Genomic DNA, 21384 nt, shown 5'->3' with positions numbered 1-21384 from the left:
AGGCCCCTACAGCTGTCAGAAAGAACGACAGGGGGTGGCCAATGGGGGATATGCGTGCGTGCGTGCGTGCGTGCGTGCGTGCGTGCGTGCGTGCGTGCGTGCGTGCGTGCGTGCGTGCGTGCGTGCGTGCGTGCGTGCGTGCGTGCGTGCGTGCGTGCGTGCGTGCGTGCGTGCGTGCGTGCGTGCGTGCGTGCGTGCGTGCGTGCGTGCGTGCGTGCGTGCGTGCGTGCGTGCGTGCGTGCGTGCGTGCGTGCGTGCGTGCGTGCGTGCGTGCGTGCGTGCGTGTGTGTGTGCGTGCGTGCGTGCGTGCGTGCGTGTGAGTGTGTGTGTGCCTGTCTGTGCGCATGTCCACATGTGTCTCTTTGTCAGTCTCTGTGTGTGTGTGTGTGTGTGAGAGCGTGTGACATGTGTTTATGACTGTGACTGTCTGTCTGTGATGTATATATGTGCCCGACTGTGTCTGTGTGTGTACTGTGACTTGTCTCTGTGTGCCTGTGAGGAGTGTGAGGTGTGTGTGTGTGTGTGTGTGCGTGTGTGTGTGTGTGTGTGTGCGTGTGTGTGTGTGTGTGCGTGTGTGTGTGTGTGTGTGTGTGTGTGTGTGTGTGTGTGTGTGTGTGTGTGTGTGTGTGTGTGTGTGTGTGTGTGTTGTGGTGTGTGTGTGTGTTTGTGGTGCGTGCGTGCGTGCGTGCGTGCGTGCGTGCGTGCGTGCGTGCGTGCGTGCGTGCGTGCGTGCGTGCGTGCGTGCGTGCGTGCGTGCGTGCGTGCGTGCGTGCGTGCGTGCGTGCGTGCGTGCGTGCGTGCGTGCGTATCTATGATGTATGTGTGTTATTTTCCCATGAGTAGCTTTACGGGACACTTTCAATTCCATTTCAAATGTTCCCCTGATTTAGGTGCAGTTAAAGAGGTGATAAATATATACCATGTATTCAGGTTGACAGGCAATACATCATCTGTCAGCTCTGGAGATTTAGTCTAGTCACTGGAGAAATTTAGCATGACATTAGTTTTTTTCTCTACAGAGCCCACATTCCACTCTGAAATAGATACAAAAAGAATAGTTTAAAAAAGATTAGTTTCAGGTAGTCTCTCGCTTTTTCACCCTTTCCTACAGGGTAGAAACATTAAGCGTTTTCCTTCAGGCAGCTGTGCATTTATCTATACTTTCCTCTCCTTACTAATGTGGGGGCGATGATTCATCAGAACTTCTTCATTTACCTGAACTTCTCAGTTCTCTGTCTCACTCACTCTCTCTTTCTCTCTCTGTCATTCCATCTGACTCACAATCCACTCTCTCTCTCTCTGTCCGTCTCTCTCCACCTCTTGGTTTCTCCTCTCCTTTTCTCCACACCTCCCTCCCTCCCTCTCGCTCTCTCTCTCCAAATGAATTCCTCGCAGGATCAGACCTGCTTTTTATGCTCCATTGCTTCTCCCTCTGTAAAGGGAGAAGAGGGAAAGGGGGTAATGACAACAATCGGAGACGGTGTGGCGAAAGTGAGGGTATTTTGTTTAAAAAAAAGGAAAGAAAAGAAAAGAGATATCATTTCAGTGAGAGAAAAAATAGAGTGGTGGCAAAGGTAGACACACACCCACATACACACACAAAAGCATGAGTGAGGAAGAGGAGGAAGAGGAAGAGCAGGCACACGGAAAGAATGGAAATAATACCGAGGTCATAACTTGTGCCAGGGGGATTTGCAGTTGCCAGGACAACCAACAAAGCTGAGCCAGTTGGCTGATCAGCAGAAAGAAAGAAAGGAGAGAAAGAAGAGGGCTGTTCCAAAGAGCAGGAGCTGAAAAATGTCTCCCCTCCCTGGCAAAGTAACTTTATAGGACATACTAAAATATTCCGTTTCTGTTTGTAATGCATAATTGTCGTCAGTTGAAGGACAGATAGATACCGGTAGATACTTTATTAGCCACACAGCCAAGGCCGGTGAAATTCCAATTAGGTACAGGTTGTATAGTAAGAGCACATAGACATAGACAGACAACACAAGACCACTAGTAACATATACAGACATAACACAAGACAAGACAGAACCTTCAGAGTGATGCACACAGTACAAAAACCACAAACAAAGAATCCTCAGTGTTAATTTAACTCTGAGAGTATACAAATTGACCCGTTCAAATTAACACTGAGGATTTTCCTGTTGCTGTGAACTACAGTGATGTTGTACTACTAAAACACGAAAGAAATGAGTTTACATCACAACTCAGATCTAAACTTGGATCTAAACTTCTGTATTGACCTTTTCTGTCAACAGATAAGATCAATACACAATCTTGTGTGTTTTGTAGGCTAGGCACTATAGTCACTGCACAAATTTGTGTTGAGAGTTTCATATCTTACACTATTACACTCCGCCATAGCCTCTATACTTTTGTATCAGACTGTGAGAGTTAGACCCTATGATGAGCATTTGCTGTTTGCCCTGAAATGAAAACCTGAAGACCATTTAATGGACACCACAGCAGTTGCGCAAGCATAGGAAAGAAACCCCGGGAAGTTTAATAAATCAAGTTAGTAAAGTGACCAAACAGATTAGACGAAGAAGAGAGGAAGAGGGAGAAGTGGGTTCATGAGTTGAGCCTTTCTGAAGTGGTTTATATGAACTGGGACTCTGGGAGGAAGGAAGCTTAACCATTAAACAGTGCACAGAGAGAGAGAAAGAGAGAGAGAGAGAGAGGGGGGGGGGGGGGAGTTGTATCAGTGAACAGTAAACTGGTGATACAACGTTAATACTATGCAAAGAGCCCAGGCCAGACCAGATAAAAGTGTAGCTACACCCTTCACAGACCAAAAGGGCTGCAAGGGTGACGGAGAGAGGACAGCATGGGGTTAGGGGAGAGGAGGGGGAGGGGGGTTGCTGAGGAGGTGGCTTTGGCCTCTGTAGAGGAGCAGAAATACGTCAAAGCCCAGAGCTAGGAAATCAAACATTAACTCATAAAACAGAATAACTAGTAGATACAGTTTAATGGAGTGGATTTATTTGTTTATTATGGGGGTCATAACTGTGGGTCATAACTGTGGGTTCTGTGAATTGTGTGTAGGCTACATGGCCTTTATTGTATTGCTTTGTTTATTATATACCAGTTTAATAACTTAATAACAGACATGGGGCATATAGGGAGACCAGCTGTCTCTCTCACACACACACACACACACACACACACACGCACGCACGCACACGCACACACACACACACACACACACACACACACACACACACACACACACACACACACACACACACACACACACACACACACACAGAGTAGGGTATGTCAGTAACGGTGTTCCTCCGCTCCTGTTTGTCCGGGGGGCGGCTCAGAGTTTGTTAATGACCTTTATTGTCCCCGGCTGGTGATTGAGCGTCAGCTAAAGTTTCCCTCTCCTCAGTCAGACGAACAAGTACTGACACATTCCTTATCAGCTGCCTAGCCTTCTCTCCCTCTCTCTCGTCTTTAATACATGGCGTCGCACATTTTGTTTTATAATGCAATTTTAATGGGTCCTGGGTCATGGGTGGGATGGCCGACTTGGAAGGATTTAATGAAATGAAATAATACACTTTGTGGCCACACGCACGCATGCACGCACACACACACTTGCGTGCGTGCGCACACACACACACACACACACACACACACACACACACACACACACACACACACACACACACACACACACACACACACACACACACACACACACACACACACACACACACACTTCTGTTTGATATTATTTAGTATTTTTACATTTGCCCTGCCCAAGGATGCCATGATCATGTCTGTATTGTTTTGTAAAGAGAGTGGGCAGTCCTTTCTCTTTTAGTGTTTGTGAAATAAGCACCGGAAAGCAGAGAAGGAGTCAGCAGCATATAGAAGGCATTGGAGAGGAAGCTTATGGTGTGGTGTGATTCTATCCTGGCCTGTGTTTGTGGAAGGCAGCGTACCACCATGCTTTCTGTGGCCCAGCACACTGCAGCGTGTTTGAGGAGGATAGGAACCCTTCAATCTGAGTCATTACAGCCCAGGGCACTAATGGTATACAGTTACACAGAAGGTGCTCTGTAATAAACTCACTTTGACTTCAGAGTTAAACACAAAGATAGGATCCTGAAAGGTCTACATGCAATGGCAATGCACTGTCCAAAAGCTGTCATAACTGGATGAAAGAAGTGAGGACAGATTGAAATACTGACCTGTAAAATGTTAGAATATACATTGATGAGTCTGGAGACTTGTGTATGAGTGTGTTATGCTCTATTTACCTATACACTGAGAGTCTGAGACAACTCCTGGCTTTATACAAAAAAAAGGAAAGAAAATAAAAAAAAGTCCTGAATCCAGAATTTGTTTTGAAATAAAGCACAGCCCCCACTCCCCCATCCCCCGTGAATCGAGTTTCAAAGCAGGAGAGAAACATTTCGTTACATGCGGGGAGTAATAGGCTGAAATAAGTCATGCATCCTGTCCGTGTATCATATGTCCTGCTCCCCGAGTCTCACCGCAGCGCTGCTCCTTCACAAATAAAAACCCCATTCTCTCTCCCAACGGGATCACATTGAATTTCCTTCTAACAAGTGTGTTGTTAAGGTCACCGGTCCCGCCCACGAGGGGCTCCTATTGGGCGGTTCGCCTGGTCGGATATCCAAACAGGCACCTTGCTCCGCGTCGTGATTGGCCGCAGCCAGTGCAGTTATGTTAATGAGCACCTGGTGGGCCGGCGGAGGTTGGAGCAGCGCGGAGCGCTCGTGCTAAACAACACAGAGGGACCACCGAGTGACCGGGTCTCACGCGCTGCTGTGTTTCTTTACTTATTAGTTAGTTATACTGTATAACTTATACATAATTATACTATTTCAAAGCTGACAGTTTGGACGTTAGGACGCGGGTGTCACTGTACAGCGCGTAGTCGACACATTTTCGGAGTATTTTTTGTTTTAACTAAAACGCTCAGCCGCGCTCTCGAGCGCAGCAACTGTTGTGCCTGTGTGCCCGTGTGTATGTGTGTGTGCGTGTGTGTGTGCCCGTGTGGATTACAGAGACGCTCAGTGGGCTGAATGTTTTGAAGGACAGCTGCAGGAAAACAAGAAGAAACTCTGTTTTAGCCTATTTGTAGAATAGAGACAAGAAGCACCGTTTTACTCCTAGTACCACAGAGTCGAACTAAAGTCGGCGCCTGGACGGACTTCAAAACACACTTTCTATAAAAGCGTATGTTAGGTAAGTGGTGACACTTTGATTCAATCCCTTCCACCCACACACTCCATTTCACTGTAACTTAAGCTTGACCACTGGCTTCGTGCCATTGCTTGGTTATTGTTATGGTATTTCAGTCTATCTGTGTGTGTGTATGTCTGTCTGTCTGTCTGTAGTGTGTATATCTGTCTGTCTGCCTGGCTTGGCGTCTTCAAGTCTCGCTGTCAGTTGGGGACGGCTGGCTGCTTGGAGCCCGGCCATGAGAGAGAGAGGCTCACAGCGAGGAGGTGTAACGTTGCGCCTGTTTGCTTGTTTGTATGGCTCAGTTCAGGGTTCATCGCCATGCCGGCGTGTGCTTGTGGTGGACATTTTTGTCAAAATTCTATTTTTGCCATGGACATACAAATATCACCAGAAACGGAGCTATAGTGGTGCTGTGGTCCTCAAAGTGGGTCGAGGAACCTTCGGCATTCCTTGAAGGTGGTCCAAATGGACCATTATAGGTCTGGAACTCTGAGAGTGTACAAATGGAAGTAAATGGACCCTACGGGACCATTTACGGGTCCATTTATGGTTCCATTTGTACACTCTCAGGAGTTATGGGGTCCTTGAAAATAAAAAGTTTGAGAACCACTGTACTAGTTGGAATCCTAATGTGCCATATAGTCAGACTAAATCAGTGTCATACATGTCATATTCTGAAGAAAACCTGGAGACTGACATTCAGTAATTGGATCAAAATAAGATTCTTATTTTGATTTTACTTAACATTATAATGTTCTCGTTATAAAAACAGTATAATGTTACGTAAAAACAAAATCTAACATTTGCCACAAGTCTTTTCCACGTCGTGTGTAGGCTACGGACATATTGATGATCCCTGGTTCAGTTCAGTTGCATTGCATGTCCACCTCACTTCTTTCTTTCTTTCTTTCTTTCTTTTTCCTTTATTTATTCAGGGAAGCCCATTGAGAGCAAGCTCTCTTTTTCAAGGACACCCTGATAACTTCAGACAGTTACAAAATGAACCATAGCGGAGAATCATTTAAAAAAGCTTTCCAAAACTGAGGAGAATGTGGATCCTTTAGATTTGAGCCACGTTATTCATAGGTCATAGCCGTTGATTGATATTGTATGTATTGACAGTCTATAATTTAAGTTAATTTGACACTTATGTGCTTCGCCGTTTATGTAGGCTACTCCTGTACTGTATAATCATTCTCTCCACTCCAAGAAACATTTAAACAAACTGTTGACAACGAATCCAACATCGCAATGTGGGTTTGGTTTAAACTTGTCGAAAGTTATTCCTTATTTAAATACGTGATATAACCTTGTAGAATTCTAAACTTTACATTGCCCTCTCGAGTCTGTTAAGAACACATTACTATACTAGACAAACTATATGACACACACACACACACACACACACACACACACACACACACACACACACACACACACACACATACACACATACACACACTCTGCTGTGTTTAACACAATAAATTCTTCGGGGATGCCAAGTCTTAAAGAAATACTCTTTGTAGAACCTATGGTCTAACGGTTAGATGAATGGGTCAATAAAATGGACGATGTTTGTGATGACCTCATCTCGCCCAGGTGTCCATTATCACACCAGGACGGAACATGGAGCGGTTATTAACCCGGTGACCCTATACTGCACGGCAGGTGACCTCAAACAGGTCAAGACTTGCTCTAGTTTCCTCCCTCTGGAATAAACCTCTGGCCGTGTGCGCGCGTGTGTGTGTGTGTGTGTGTGTGTGTGTGTGTGTGTGTGTGTGTGTGTGTGTGTGTGTGTTTGTGTGTGTGTGTGTGTGTGTGTGTGTGTGTGTGTGTGTGTGCGTGCGTGTGTCATATAGTTTGTCTAGTTAGTAGTGTGTGCATGTGAGTGAGTCTGCATGTTGGATGGCTCTCCAGTGGAAGTCGGTCAGTCACCAGAACAAGTCTGTCAGAACAGAAGCATTGACTGTGTTGATACAGAAAACATTGTGCCTCGCTCTCACTGGCTCACCAAAGCATCTGGACTTTAAAAAGCAGTGCATAAAAGGAAGAAACATTTTGTCCTTGCTTTGTGGTGGGATTAGACTGACAGGAGGTGTTGATAATGGAATCATCATGTGCTGAAGAGGAATGTACACAATTCGATTCAATACAGTTGAGTACACATTATTTAAAACCCTGGGTATTGTCAATTTTTACAACACTCAGGATTTTGCTGTGTACCCACCAAGGATGTAATAACGCAGATATGAAGTGATGTTTATGCTATGCCATTGTCATACTTTCCAAGCAGCCGGAGTAGGCATTTGTGCATCTGTGTTTGCGTGCGTATGTGCGTCAGAAAGTCGAGAGCAAGACAATGCGCTTTTGCATGGGGCGGCCATAGCTGAATGGGTAGAGAGAGACCACCTGGGAAAATAGAAGGTTCACGTCCCCGGCCCTGGCTATGTGTCGAAGTGTCCCTGAGCAAGACACTTTACCCCTTACTTACTGCTCCCAGGGTAGTGCCCATTGCTCCTGATACTTAGGATGGGTTAAATGCAGGACACATACAGGCAAATTCAGTGACAAATACCCCAATTATTATTATTATTATTATTACATACCTACTTCTTATACGTTGGGTGCAGAGGAGAATAAACAGTAGGGTTTAGGGTGGTGGGGGTCATCCATCGTCTTTTTGCCAGTGGGTAAAAACAGCAGATAAAATAAATGGGTGCGTATATCTGATGGTGGTGGTGGGGCGGGCCAGGGGCAGAAGGGATGGCACTCTGGGGTAGTCACTGCATTGTTTCGGTTGTTTGGATGAAGGGGTGGGTGGTGGTGGAGGGGCTGCTTTGCCTGTGGTACTTGCCAATAGATAGTGAGGCAATAAAAGCCCATTCTTGCTGCACGTCCCTCCCCTTTTTGTGCTCTGCAGCATCGGGGGCACATTGAGAGTGGAAGCAATGAGTGTCGGTTAGACAGTCCCTCTGGGCGAACGCTGACCTGCCTGCCGAGCCCCGTCTAATGGGCATTTGCATGCTAATTGACCCCCCAGAGTCCCACAAGGACCATTGGCCTCGCGTAGCTGTCTTCAATCAGCTGCGCAGAGCAGACACAGAGAAGAGCATACTCTGCATGCACTCACTTTGGGACTAGTTATGTGAGTATAATTTAAATTATTTATTGGCATTTTATGCTTTATTTGGACTTTTAGAGAGTACAGAGAGATGGAAAATCGATGGTAGCTTATTTTACTCTTATGTACTTGTACACAAGATGTAACAATATATTTAATATAATCTCGAGAAAGAGGAGAGACATGCATGATGGGAGTTGGATTCGAACTTGGGTCCCCTTGACTCACAGGGAGCATATCGACGCTGTCCATGGATGTCTAAAACTGTTAATTTTCAGGAAATGGAAAAAATAACCTGTGTTTCAACTTCCAATTGATCCAATGTAGTTATTATTTAGTCACAAGCCTTTGTTAATACTTTTCATTGGTTCAATATTAAAAAAACCTACGGACACACTTAAAAAAACGTTAAAAAAAACAATAATATCAATTTAAATAGCAGATCTACAAAGGCACAACACATCGCATTTGCAACATTTGTTGATCGGCTATTTTCGCTATTTTTGTGTGACAGTCTTGTACAATGAAGCAGGACATTAATCTGTGAAAAAACATAAAACGTTGAAATATGGACATATGAGGTTTCTGATCGACAGCAACAATATGGTCAGTGCACTAACTGGCTGAGCCACCAGACAACCCCCATGAGACTATATTATTGTGTGTGTAGACATTTTGGGACTTGTCTTGTATTGATTGGGCCTTGTGCTGGCAGGAGAAGGCAAAGAATGTGTTGTGTTTGATAGCTAGGGCATTATTGCAGTCAACGTTATGGATTAGCACGTGTTCTACCAGTGTCCATGAAACTGTCCGCGGTTATTTGTTTCACTCCCTTCCGACAAGGCCCGGAGCCGCTGCCCAGAAATGATGTGTTGCCTACTTTGTTTTTGTTGCTGACTAATAGAGGGGAAAGAATGAATGAGGTTTCACAGTATTGTATGCTCCTCTTCTTTATGCGATGCAGATTTTTGCTTACGCAAACACAGACCCATTCACACACATGCAGAGTGTGTAACATTGCTGTTTGAGATTGTTTGGTCCAGTCTCCTGAGCTCTCCTCCATGGGAACTAACAGTTTGATGGCTGGCCAGGTCTGGTTAATGATTGAACCCAGTCTGTTGTCCTCTATCTGGGTCATTGTTCTGACACACTAGAGGAAAGACACGCTCTGTGACTTGACTCTGTGTCCTTTTGTGTTTCTTTACCGCTTGTTGATCATGTTGAAAAGACTCACACATGGCTGGACCTCTGTACACGTTTTGAAAGGCAGGTTCAACATGGTTGGAGCATCTTTGGACAATAAAGTTAGTCCAATGATACTCTTGCACGGTATAGGAAAGTAACTTTCTCCCAAGTTTTTTATTTCATTCTTTTCACTTTAATTGGCTCCCGACAGACAGTGAGTGGAAGAAACCCGGCAGCCCAGACTAGGAAGAATTCAATAACCATGAAAACACAGTTACTCGTCCCTTGTAGATCGGCTATTAGCGTCAGATGCTCTGTCTCAAACACTGAGAGCATCCTTTTAAAGAAAATAGATTCTACTGATTGAATGGAGGAGTAAATTGTTTATTGTCTCACCTTAAACCAGTTATACTTACCCCCTCGTCTAGACAGCCAGACTCCTCAGCTGTGGTCCGCTCTGTCACATGTCCAGTGAGAATCCCACATCCATCAGGCAGTTGGAGGCACCTGCACAGACAGCTTTTGAACGCCACTTTTGAACTCTTGTTTGATTACCGTTCTCTTCATTTCCCATCGCCAACCCATCCCTCCCCCACTCTCCTATGGCACTCCACCACTTTCCTATATACTAGCACCCCCCATTCTCCTATTGCATTGACCCACTCTCGTATAGTACGCCCCCTACTCTACTACAGCACTCCCTCACTCTCCTATAGCACTCCCCACTCTCCTTTGAACCCCGTACTCCCCTATAGCACCCACCCACTCTACCTTAGCGCTTCCCACTCAGCCATGGCACACCCATGTTCATTATATAGAACTCCCCACTCTCCTATAGCACCCCTCCACTCCCCACCTAAGCCCCTAGCCACTCTTTCTAACCCTCTATTCTCCATCTCCTATAGCCTCCATCCCTCCCTCCCTCTCTCCGTGTCATTTAGCATACCTTTGTTGCCATAATTGATCATTCTGTCAATCTCTCTCTCTCTCTCTCTCTCTCTCTCTCTCTCTCTCTCTCTCTCTCTCTCTCTCTCTCTCTCTCTCTCTCTTTCTCTTCCTCTCTATATGTCTTTACTTGTAACACAAGTTCTCTGGTTTCATCTTCGATCACTCCCTCGCTCTCTGTTCCCTTTGAAGTACCTGTACCATTCATCTTCCTCCCATCCCCTCATACATGGTAGATTAGTACCTGCTTGAGAGCAGACAGGAAGGATTCATACACCCATAACATGTGACATACGGTATAAGTTTCTAAACTCGCGAGGATCGGCAATCCCAAACTGTGTACCCAGCCTGATCTCCAGAGAATACCGTAACATTGCACGGAACGAGTGCACTTCATTCCGTGGATAGTCGCCTCGGAACTCCCAAATTGCGTGCATATGTACGGCGAGTCCCACGGTGGGCGTAACCAGTCGCAACACGGAAAAACCCGGAAGCAGAGCAGTCCGCACAATAAAATTTACGATTCTGTGCCTATCGGTACATAACTCAAACGGCGCTGAGTAGGCACAGGCGAATGTCACACCGTTCAGGACGGCAACTCGGTCGCCTTAGCTCCCTCGGTGGTCCTTCACGGGGTGACAATTCGCCTGTGACTGCGCGCCTCCGAAATGGTTTTGTCACAAAGGCAGCGCCGTACCATATGCATGCAATTCGGGAGTTCCGAGGCGGCTATCCACGGAATGAAGTGCACTCGTTCCGTGCAATGTTACGGTAATCTCTGGAGATCGGGTTGGTGTACCATAATCACACTGCCGCCATTTTGCTCTTACATCATGCCCTCATCCCTCATCCTCACCCTGAGTATGATGACATAAAATCAAACTCTCAGATGTTCACACAATGGGAATCCCACTTGGTTGACCAAAGCTAACAGCACACCTCCATTAAGTCTCTCACTGTAGACTTTCAATTCCTTAGCTCAGTTTACTTACCCACAAAGAAAACAGTGTCTATTGCCACCCCTGAACTTAAATCTGGACAGTTTAGTTTTTTTTACATGATTGATGCGCTTGTTGGTTGAGTGCAGAATTCTGCTGATTTGACTATTCATGTATTGGTTTTGACAGGCGTGATTGCGTCTGCACATATTAATGTAACAGGTGACATCCGCCGGGGCGGAACTAGTTACATCATACCATTTTAGCAATGGGCTTATGAAATGATATTTTCTTATCATTTTGGAAATAGATTGCAATAAATCCCCAAACTTTCCACTTACCCGTTGCAAGCTGCTCAAATTCCCCTAGGGACCAAAAATAAAGAGAATAGATGGGTTTATTTGTCACTGGTTGGGAACCACTGCCTTAACGTATCAGTTTTGGAATCCAAGTTGAAGAGCTTTGTAAGAGATGGAAATGATCACAAACTCTAAAAAAGCCTAGACCAGCCCCAGACCCCCCAACACCACCACATTTACCCCCACATTTCTCTCTCTCTCCCTGATGTTTCTCTGTTCAAATCTCACCTCCCAGTGTTTTCTACCCCAGTCAGCTAGTAAACTCTCATGTCTCATAATATGGTACCATACGTACAACACCACCAGTAATTACTCATGGCTTCCGGCAAATTCTAAAGCTTTTGAACCCTTGTTAGAAGGGGAGAGAGAGAGAGAGAGAGAGAGAGAGAGAGAGAGATGGAAAGGTGGGAAAAATTAAATAACATCAAAGCTTCTTTTTCTTTTCTTTTTTCCTTCTTTTCTAATTTGTGTTCCTTTCACGTACAGTAAAATGAGTGGTGTCTGTTGAGTGTGTGTGGACGTCACTGATGTTTGGCTTGCAGGGGTTTGGGAGGGACTACATTAGGACCAGGAAGCTGGTGCGTGCATGTGTTCATAAGTGTAATTTAGCTGCTTTTAGGAGGCTGGTGGTTGCTGAAGGGAGGATGGGGGGTTGTGGTGAGGTGGGGTTTGGGGGGGGGGGGGGGAGGGGGGGTGCTACAAAGGTGGTTAGAAGTATCAGCCCAAGCCTGAGGGTCCTCATAATGATTAATAGTGTATATGGGAGGGTGTGTGTATGGGCGGATAGGTGTGTGTGTGTGTGTGTGTGTGTGTGTGTGTGTGTGTGTGTGTGTGTGTGTGTGTGTGTGTGTGTGTGTGTGTGTGTGTGTGTGTGTGTGTGTGTGTGTGTGTGTGTGTGTGTGTGTGTGTGTGTGTGTGTGTGTGGGGGGGGGGGTGTGTGGGGGGGGGTGTGTGTGTGTGTGTGTGTGTGTGTGTATGGGCATATAGGTAGGAGTGTATGGGTGTGTGTGTAAGTGTGTGTGCGCGAGTGTGTTTGTGTAACTGTGCATGCCTGTGTGCGTATATGTTTGTGCATGTGTGTGTGTCTCATAGAGTCATACATCATGTTAGTCAGGTCACGATGAACTTAGGAGAGCTTGCGTTTATTTCTGCACACCGTGCACAAAGACTGCCTTTGTGAGTGTGTTTTATTTATTTTTGATATACTATCATTGTGTATCATAGTATGAGCCCTCATCCATTAAGACGGAAAGGCAGTGAGGCTCTGTTTCTCTCACTTTGACTCAAAATGCTGAGTCTCAGTCAACACATTCCAGTTTGACCTGATCTCTCCCTCTTTCTTTTTTTCTCCCCCAAGCCATTCCCCTCTCCCTACTTCTCACTTTCCGACGCTCTCTCTGTTCCAATAGCTGGTCCCTCGCTGAATAATTCTCACCTTCCTGCTGGCAATGACTGTCTTCGTTTCACACTACTCTGTATTTCTGAGTCAGACAAATAATTTCATTTTGCGGTGCATTATTCTTCCAGCCTCGCTCTCACTCTCTCTCACTCTCTCTCGCACTCTCGCACTCCCCCCCCCCCTCTCTCTCTCTTTCTCTCTCACATTGGCATGGCTGTTGAAAAAAGTTGGGTCCTTTTCTGAAATAATAGTGATATAATGCCAGAAAATGGGTGTTCGAGTATACAATGACAGACGCTCCTGTCACTGTCCCAGAGGCCCATCGCTCCCCATCTGTAATATCTCTCTCTCTTCTTCTCTGACTGTGACACACTGTCTCTGTATCCACCTGTCTGTGTGTTTACTTCTGCTCTCTCTATAATAGGTGTCTGTCTCTCTCTGATCTGTCTCTGCCATCAGCATCAGGTTGTTTTCTCTCTGCTCATTGTGAGAGTAGCACAGTGCTGTCACATGCCTTTCCTTTCTCACCCCCCTCTCTTACACACACACACACACACACACACGCACACACGCACACACGCACACACGCACACACGCACGCACACACACGCACACGCACACACACACACACACACACACCCTCATTGCTGTGACTGGTGGTAGTGTGAGGGTGGTGTAAATTGAATACAGAGAATTGGTCTGTGACTTTGCTGTCACACCACGGTTCTAAAACGCACCTATACGTTGTCAGTTGGCACTTCACTTCAATTTGATTCAAATGTTTGCCGGGTCGTGGACATAATGGTTGAAGAAATGAAACATGAACACTCAAAAATTGTACACAAAAGATGTGTAAGACAATACACATACTGGTACACTATTGTATATGAATCAGTCAGAACTGCACAGCTAGCAGCACAGATCCACATAATGTTCATTTAACTCTGACTATACCATGTGTAAAATACCTACGGGTCATAGGGTAAACTCACCATTTTACACACGTACACATTTTACTGCAGCCTCCCCTATCATATTACCATGCTAATGCTACTAGAGAGCTACTACGTTCCTCATACCTGTGAAAGATGAGTGTTAACAGCCAGGCTCAACCTCCAAGCTCTAGAATAACGGTGGGCAACCACCTTTTTTATCTACCAGGTGATCGATCATGAATTGATCAAAAACAACCATTTAACCACTATTGTCTGCTGTGCATAAAGCTTTTTTCTTTATCTTACTTATTATTCATTAAATTATTGACTTTTTTAAATGCTTTATTATCAAATTTTTGACTTTCTATGCTTGTATAGTTGCATACTTTGTTGTAGCTTTATATAGTTATATGTGTATAATCATTGACACAGATGAGACACTACACTACAGTAGACTGTTGTTTATTTTCTGACTGAGAGGCATGGGTGTGAAACTGCAATGATGCAGAAAACAGATGGAGGACGAACTACGAAGTACCTTTCTTAAAAATTGTATGTTTCTGACTGATTGCGCAAATACAACAATATCACGAGCACATCGAGCAATCACACACAATGTTCCAACTTCCGTCGGATGTCGGTTGGATTTTGTAGCTCTACATTGTTATCGTGGGAGATGAGGGCATAACTCACAGCATCGTTTATAGGCACACCTACACTGTCTATAAGTCATTCATTCAAACAAATTGTTTGTTGGTTGTTTTCATAATTGAATAACACAATAGTAACACATTCTCTAATGACTTCTGCTTTTAAAAAATAAAACTACATTGTTGACTACATCTGATCATACAATGTACTGTACGGTACATTGTGTACATTATGTACAAGATCACTAAAAGGTTATGTGGACAGAAGGAGGACACCCAGCATTGTATGGGGAGTATGGGGGCCTCTCAAAGAGCGTAGGAATGGGCCAAAAGCCCAAATGGTGATTATTTCTTGCGAGTTATTCTAATTAGCAGCCTATAATAAGACAAACGCAATCACTGTCTGGCACTGGGTGAGCACACCAGCCTTGGAAAACGGCTAAGTGATCATGTGTCCAAACAGGTTGCCCACCCCTGCTCTAGAAGTTCCTTGTCACTGCAGTTCGTGTCTTTGCCGATGGTGCACAGGTTAATTTGTATTGTAAGCACCAGGCAACTTGGAAGGTGACAAAAAGACAGCTATATTAATTTGAAAGTTGGAAAGTGAACTTAAGCTTTTACCAGTTCAAATGGGTTACATAGAGCAATATGGAGAGACACAATGTACACTTCCCTGAGTGTACGTGTACTGACAAGTCAAGTCAAATAATTTAACTATGTGTACAATATAGGCAATGCTCCTCCATGCGTGTCATGGAGGAGCTCTGAGCCGTGAGAACCGAAACCTGACGGCTGTGGCAGTTTGTTGGAGTTTAAACTAGCTTCCCATGGGAAAGCACCAGACTCTGACAGACAAGTGTGTTTCTGCTACCTTACAGTATGTGGGGAGATATATGGCGTCACGCATTTACCGGCTTAAAAGTAGACAACTTACTATGGTTCTTGTCAGCTCCCAAAGCTGCTGACAACACTAAGCAAGATATTTGTCAAGTTTATGTGGATTTATTTCCTTAGAATAGAATGCAACGATGGTGTAGTAGTATGCTATACTATAACTATATCTATACTAATCACGCTCAGGTTTGCTGGTTTGAATGTGAATCCCAGTGAATCATATCAGGGGAGATGCGCTGCTGCGTGAATTTAATTGACACAGCATGTCCTGACTGGTAGCATATCATTGGTTCAAGTGTGTTTCCTGTTTAGTACCAGGCTGCAACTATTTTTCAACCACAGTTAACGAGACAGCAGTATTGAGATTGAGGTCAGGAAGAAAGTCACAAAAGACATACAATGTCCAGGCAGATTGAGAATATAACTTTTTTTACAAAGAGAAGTCCAGCACGCTTCACCCAGTTGAAGGTAGAAGGGCTCGTCTGTGTTCAACCGGGACAACCTGAATCAGAGAGAATAATACCTGGGCACTTCAAGAGAGACTACCCAAATAAAATACTGGAGCCCTCGACTGGTCTACTACACATATTTATTATTTTGCAGCGTTGACTGACGTTTCGACTTGCGTCTTCCTCAGAGTCAAAGAATATACATTTTTACGTCATGTCGTGTGAAAAATTTACTCTCATCAGCAACAACTGTAGTGATGGCAAAGAAATGGAACTTGGAAAGACAGTGACAAACCACAAATAATTTCAAGACCTTTCCTTCCAGCCGACAGTGAACTGATGGTGAGAAAAAAGCAAGAAGGAACTGAAATCTCAATCATATAAATAGGCTATATATGTATTTATGCTGTTCCAATACTTGTAGATAATAATCTGTTTAGACTAAAATGGATTAGCTCAAGGACAGTATCTATGTACACAGTCACATACCAATACGGGTACTAATAGAATGTGTCCTACATTAACAACCTACTGTTATAGCTACAGTACAAATATAAATCAACTTCAAGTCCAAAAACAAAGGAAATGAACATTTTGACACCAAAATTGGGTATGCTTCCTGACACACTGTGCTGCCACATATTTCTATCTGGCCAGTTGATGGCCTAACTCCCACCTCTGGTGACGAATCACCAATTGGTTCCTGTCTGCTGTGCATGTATGCTGAAGAATGTGCCATCGCTGTAATGCTGCAGTTCATGCTCGATAGAGAGGACCAGGGAGGGCTTACTTCCAAAATTGACAGGGAGTAGGGGTCCAGGGAAAAGCAGGGTGGGGGGTAGGAGACAAGGGCATTTTCCCTCTTGGTTATGATTGATTGCGACTTGGCTAAGCTGCGCGGTAATGAATCTAGGTTTATTACAGCCATTTTTTTACCCTTGCCACACTCCCCCCTAAGCCTGAATTCATGACTGTTATTATGTAAATGTGTTCACGTTAGTTGCCGGGGAATGGGAGCTGTTAAGGGGCTGTGTTGTTGCACACTGCTACTTTGTAGTGCTGCCATGCTGTGACTGAGCTAGCAGGCACTTACTGTAGTTGAAGTTCTGAATTCTTTTTTCTTTTTTTCTTTCTTTTGGAGAGCAGAGAGTTGTCCTTAATGAGTCAGTCCTCACTCAGTAAAGAGCCATGCTATTCATTTCTTCTGCACTCCAGTTCTTCCTCCCCCTTCTCTCTCTCTCTCTTTTCCCCTTCTTTCTTTCCCACTCTCAATTCCTCACTCTATCACTGTACTCCATCTCTTTCACTTATTATCTCCCTCCCTCTCTTTGCCTTTCTCCCTCTCTCCGCTACTCTTATCTTACCTCTTTCATCTCTTGACACCCCCCAACAGAGCGTCTTCAATCACTCTCGAACTCAAGGCTGTTTACTCTGGTTTTGCCTTTTAGTGAAATTGTGGCTCAATTCGGGGCTGGTTCCCTGCCACTGTTGTAGAGTTATCCCTCAGCTCTCCTCAGCCCGTGACTTATCCTTTCTGTTTTTTTTTATCTCTTCCTTCCTCATCCTAGTGTGATTATACTCAACCCCATTGAGATTCCACAGTCCTGACTGACACTTCCAGCTATTCACAAGTAGCATGACACGCAGGTGTACGACCAGCTGACTTACTGTTAGGACCAGTAGTAGCAGCATACAGCTCCCCTGACTCATGGAACTGGCATTGTGTGTGTAGATGGCCATGAGTTAATCATGAAGCAAGCGTGTGTGACTAACAGCCCCTGTGCTTTCAGATTTGAGACCAACGCTTGCACCTCACGGATATTTCAATTCAATTCAATCTTACAATGCCAAATGCCAAAACAAAACAAGTTGTCTCAAGACACTTTACATGTTGACTAGAGCAGAAACCAACGTTTCACGCCTGAGCAAGCACTTGGCCACAGTGGCAAGGAAAAACTCCTCCTTAACAGGGGGAAATCTTGAGCAAAACCAGGTTCTAGGGTGGGCGACCATCTGCCTCGACCATGATGGGGGGGGGGGGAGAGAGAGAGAGATTGTTTTGGGAAGTTTGATTCCATGTACAGTATGTCATTTTTCTTTGTCGACGGTAAGCGAAAATGTAGATGAAAGACGCACATTTGAAAAAAAGCCTGATTTAATGGCGGCCAATGCTTTAGAGAGGTTGTCTGTTAATTAGAAGGTCACCGGTTCGCCTCCTGGAACCGGTCTATGTGTTGAAGTGTCCCTGAGCAAGACAATAAAGCCCTAACTGTTCCCCCTGAACGCTCATCTTAACCATCTGAGCAGCCATCATCTGTGTGAAGCTGAAAACTGGTATCCAAAAAAAGAGAAGAAAAATGTGTACTGTGTTGTTATGAGCTGTACTAGGAGGACATCATTCCCCACCCCCACCCATGCCTTCCTGACAGCTCATAGATGCCCAGAGAACTAATCAGTGTGTCTGAGTATTGTGAGTAATAACTATATGTTTTCAGTTTTATACCATAGTATGACACCTCACACATGTGAGTCAGTGTGTTGACTCAGCACACAGCCTCTCTTGACTCAGGTCACTTCGGTTAAAGTGTTTATTTCCCTCAAGGCTACACATGAACACATCACTTCATCACTTGTTATTATTATTCACCAACATCGGTTGATAAGACTAGAGCGAGACTCAATTACACTCAACTACTAACGTGCAAGATAAGATGCTCATCAGTGCATCGTGCTATAGGCATTAGAACAGCCATTTATGTTCAAACTTTTAATAACTATGAATACAATCAATAAACAAACAAACATGAGACTGGTGCAGGAAACCTGTCATTTCCCCAGCTGGGACAAACTTGTCAATACACAATTGTACATTAGTTTCAGTAGAGATAAATGAGCCACTGGTTGTCTGGTCTCCTTACAAACAGTGGATATAGTGAGGTAGTGTGTTAGTCACAGCCATGGAAACATTACACCCAAATCCTAATGTTTGTAATGAAGGAGACTTGAAAGAAGGTCATAGGAAATTCTTTGGAGATGATGGATGACAGCGCTGCCAACCCAACTTTACAGCTTTACTTTTGAAGCAGGTTCGTTATGGAGACATGGAAAGACTAGGGCCTGGGGACCAGCACTTCCACTAACAACAACCACGCGCACGCACACGCACACGCACACGCACACACACACACACACACACACACACACACACACACACACACACACACACACACACACACACACACACACACACACACACACACACACACACACACACACACACACACACTAGCTCCTACTCAGGAAAAACAGCATCGTTTCCGTAGCTGACGCTATCACGACCCTTGAAAGTGTTGGGCAAAAACACACTTCCTTTTCAGAGGGGACTCGTCTCCCTCAGCACTGACAGGAAATCCTAAACAAAGAGCACAGACAGAGCTCCCCCTCATCCCCTGGTGGACATCTGTCATGAATGACTGGTGTATCTGTGGCAACATGTGAATGACAGGGTGACAGATTCATGCATCTATTTATGTATGTATATCTCTTTAAGTAACTGACATTGTCATAAAATACTAAACAGGGCTGTATTACTATACCATGCTATAGTATACCACACCATGCTGTTGCTGTGCTATGCTACTTCACTATATCACACCATGCTGTGCTATGCTGTACTAATACTACTGTAGGTACAATAGAGTGGCTGTTTTGGAACCGGAAGGTTTCCGGTTTTGATCCCCGGCTCTCCTGGCTTTGTGTCGAACTGTCCTTGAGCAAGGCACTGAAGGTTGGTACCTTGCATGGTTTCCTGAGCCATCAGTGTGTCAATGGGTGAAATTGCACTTGTATAATGCTTTGGCTAAAGGTGCCTGTCTATCTGTCTGTCTGTCTGTCTGTCTGTCTGTCTGTCTGTCTGTCTGTCTGTCTGTCTGTCTATCTATCTATCTATCTATCTATCTATCTATCTATCTATCTATCTATCTATCTATCTATCTATCTATCTATCTATCTATCTATCTATCTATCTATCTATCTATCTATCTATCTATCTATCTATCTATCTATCTATCTATCTATCTAGGTCATACTATACTTACTACTTAATTTGAATCTATCTATCTAGGTCATACTATACTTACTACTTAATTTAAGTGATTCATTCATAGTAGGTCTTGGTTGGCGCTGTTGGTTTGACTCCTTTGCCAGCTCCCTAACAGGAAATCCAAATCAAAGCGCTGACTCCTCTCCCACTCCCCGGTGGTCATTCGTCATGTCTGAGTCAATCAGACTGCCGCTCTATCTGGCCTCCTTGCTAGACTTCACACGTCGCTGGACTGCACACGGGACAGCGGGCCATTTACAGTGAGACAGGGACAGACAGCCTTACATCATGGGCAACTTCTAAAAGTAGAAAGGAGGGGTGAATGTTGGTGCTTGGTGCCAGCGTCGGGGCCACTCTGTAGGCAGGGAGGCGAGCGCGCGTAGCTAATGGTGAGGCGTCCTCGCCAGGTTTGCACTGACTGACAGAAGCAATCTAATTATAGACGGAGAGAGAGAGAAAGTTTGGCAAACTGTCTATCTATGATGCAATGGGAACTCATTGTGATTTGACTCCCTTCCCTTTGCCTGTCTATCTGTGTCCGTTTCTCTCTCTCTCTCTTTGCCTTTCTTCCTATCTTCCTGACCTGTCCCCCGAACACACACACACACTCACACACACACTCTTCTCACTTCTTCTTCCGCTGTCAGTTGTATTTTGTAGCGCAGGACAGAGCCAGCAGCTGCTCATAAGTATTCATTAGGCCCTGCTTTTGGATTACCATACCATTGTGATTGTGTGAGTGGAGAGCAAAGAGTGGAGGTGACTGGTCTTCACAGCGTGCTGCTGTCTGCTCCAGAATACAACACGCACACTTTTTGCTCTCCCTCGCTCAGTCTCTCTCTCTCCCTTTCTCTCTCTCTCACTTTCCCCTCTTCTCACCCGCTCCTCCTCTCCGGCTCACTCTATTCCTCCCTACTTCTCTCTCTCTCTCGCTCTTTAAATATCTCCCCTCCTTTTCTCCCCCCTACCTCTCCTTCGCTCAGCCCCTCTCCTCTCTCTCTTTCTCTCTCTCCCTCCCTCTCTTTCTCTCCTAAGCCACCACCTGTTGAGAACCACTTGCCTCCAGTATCAACAATGTTCTTGGACGGTTATGCGACGACTCTGTTTCGCCTGCACTCACCAAAAACCTCCCTGCTGTTTTCTTATTCTCAGGCTGCGGCCTTGGAGCATTA

The 21384-nt window shown here is 45.0% G+C and overlaps 1 protein-coding gene across 4 annotated transcripts in view; it reads left to right on the top strand.

Moving 5' to 3' along the window:
* The first annotated feature begins 4791 nt into the window (after nucleotides 1–4791).
* The window catches only part of ddr1 (discoidin domain receptor tyrosine kinase 1), a 68204-nt gene continuing 51611 nt past the window's right edge, over nucleotides 4792–21384 (top strand). For all 4 annotated transcript variants that reach the window (XM_080427648.1, XM_080427649.1, XM_080427647.1 and 1 more), the window contains exon 1: nucleotides 4792–5235. The gene's annotated coding sequence lies outside the window, so the exon portion shown is untranslated. The remainder of the gene's footprint in view (nucleotides 5236–21384) is intronic.

Source organism: Gymnoscopelus braueri, assembly GCF_963280865.1.
Source record: "Gymnoscopelus braueri genome assembly, chromosome: 4".
NCBI classification, from domain to species: domain Eukaryota; kingdom Metazoa; phylum Chordata; class Actinopteri; order Myctophiformes; family Myctophidae; genus Gymnoscopelus; species Gymnoscopelus braueri.
The sequence above is the reverse complement of the archived record's forward strand: the minus strand, read 5'-3'. Positions and strand labels throughout refer to the sequence as shown.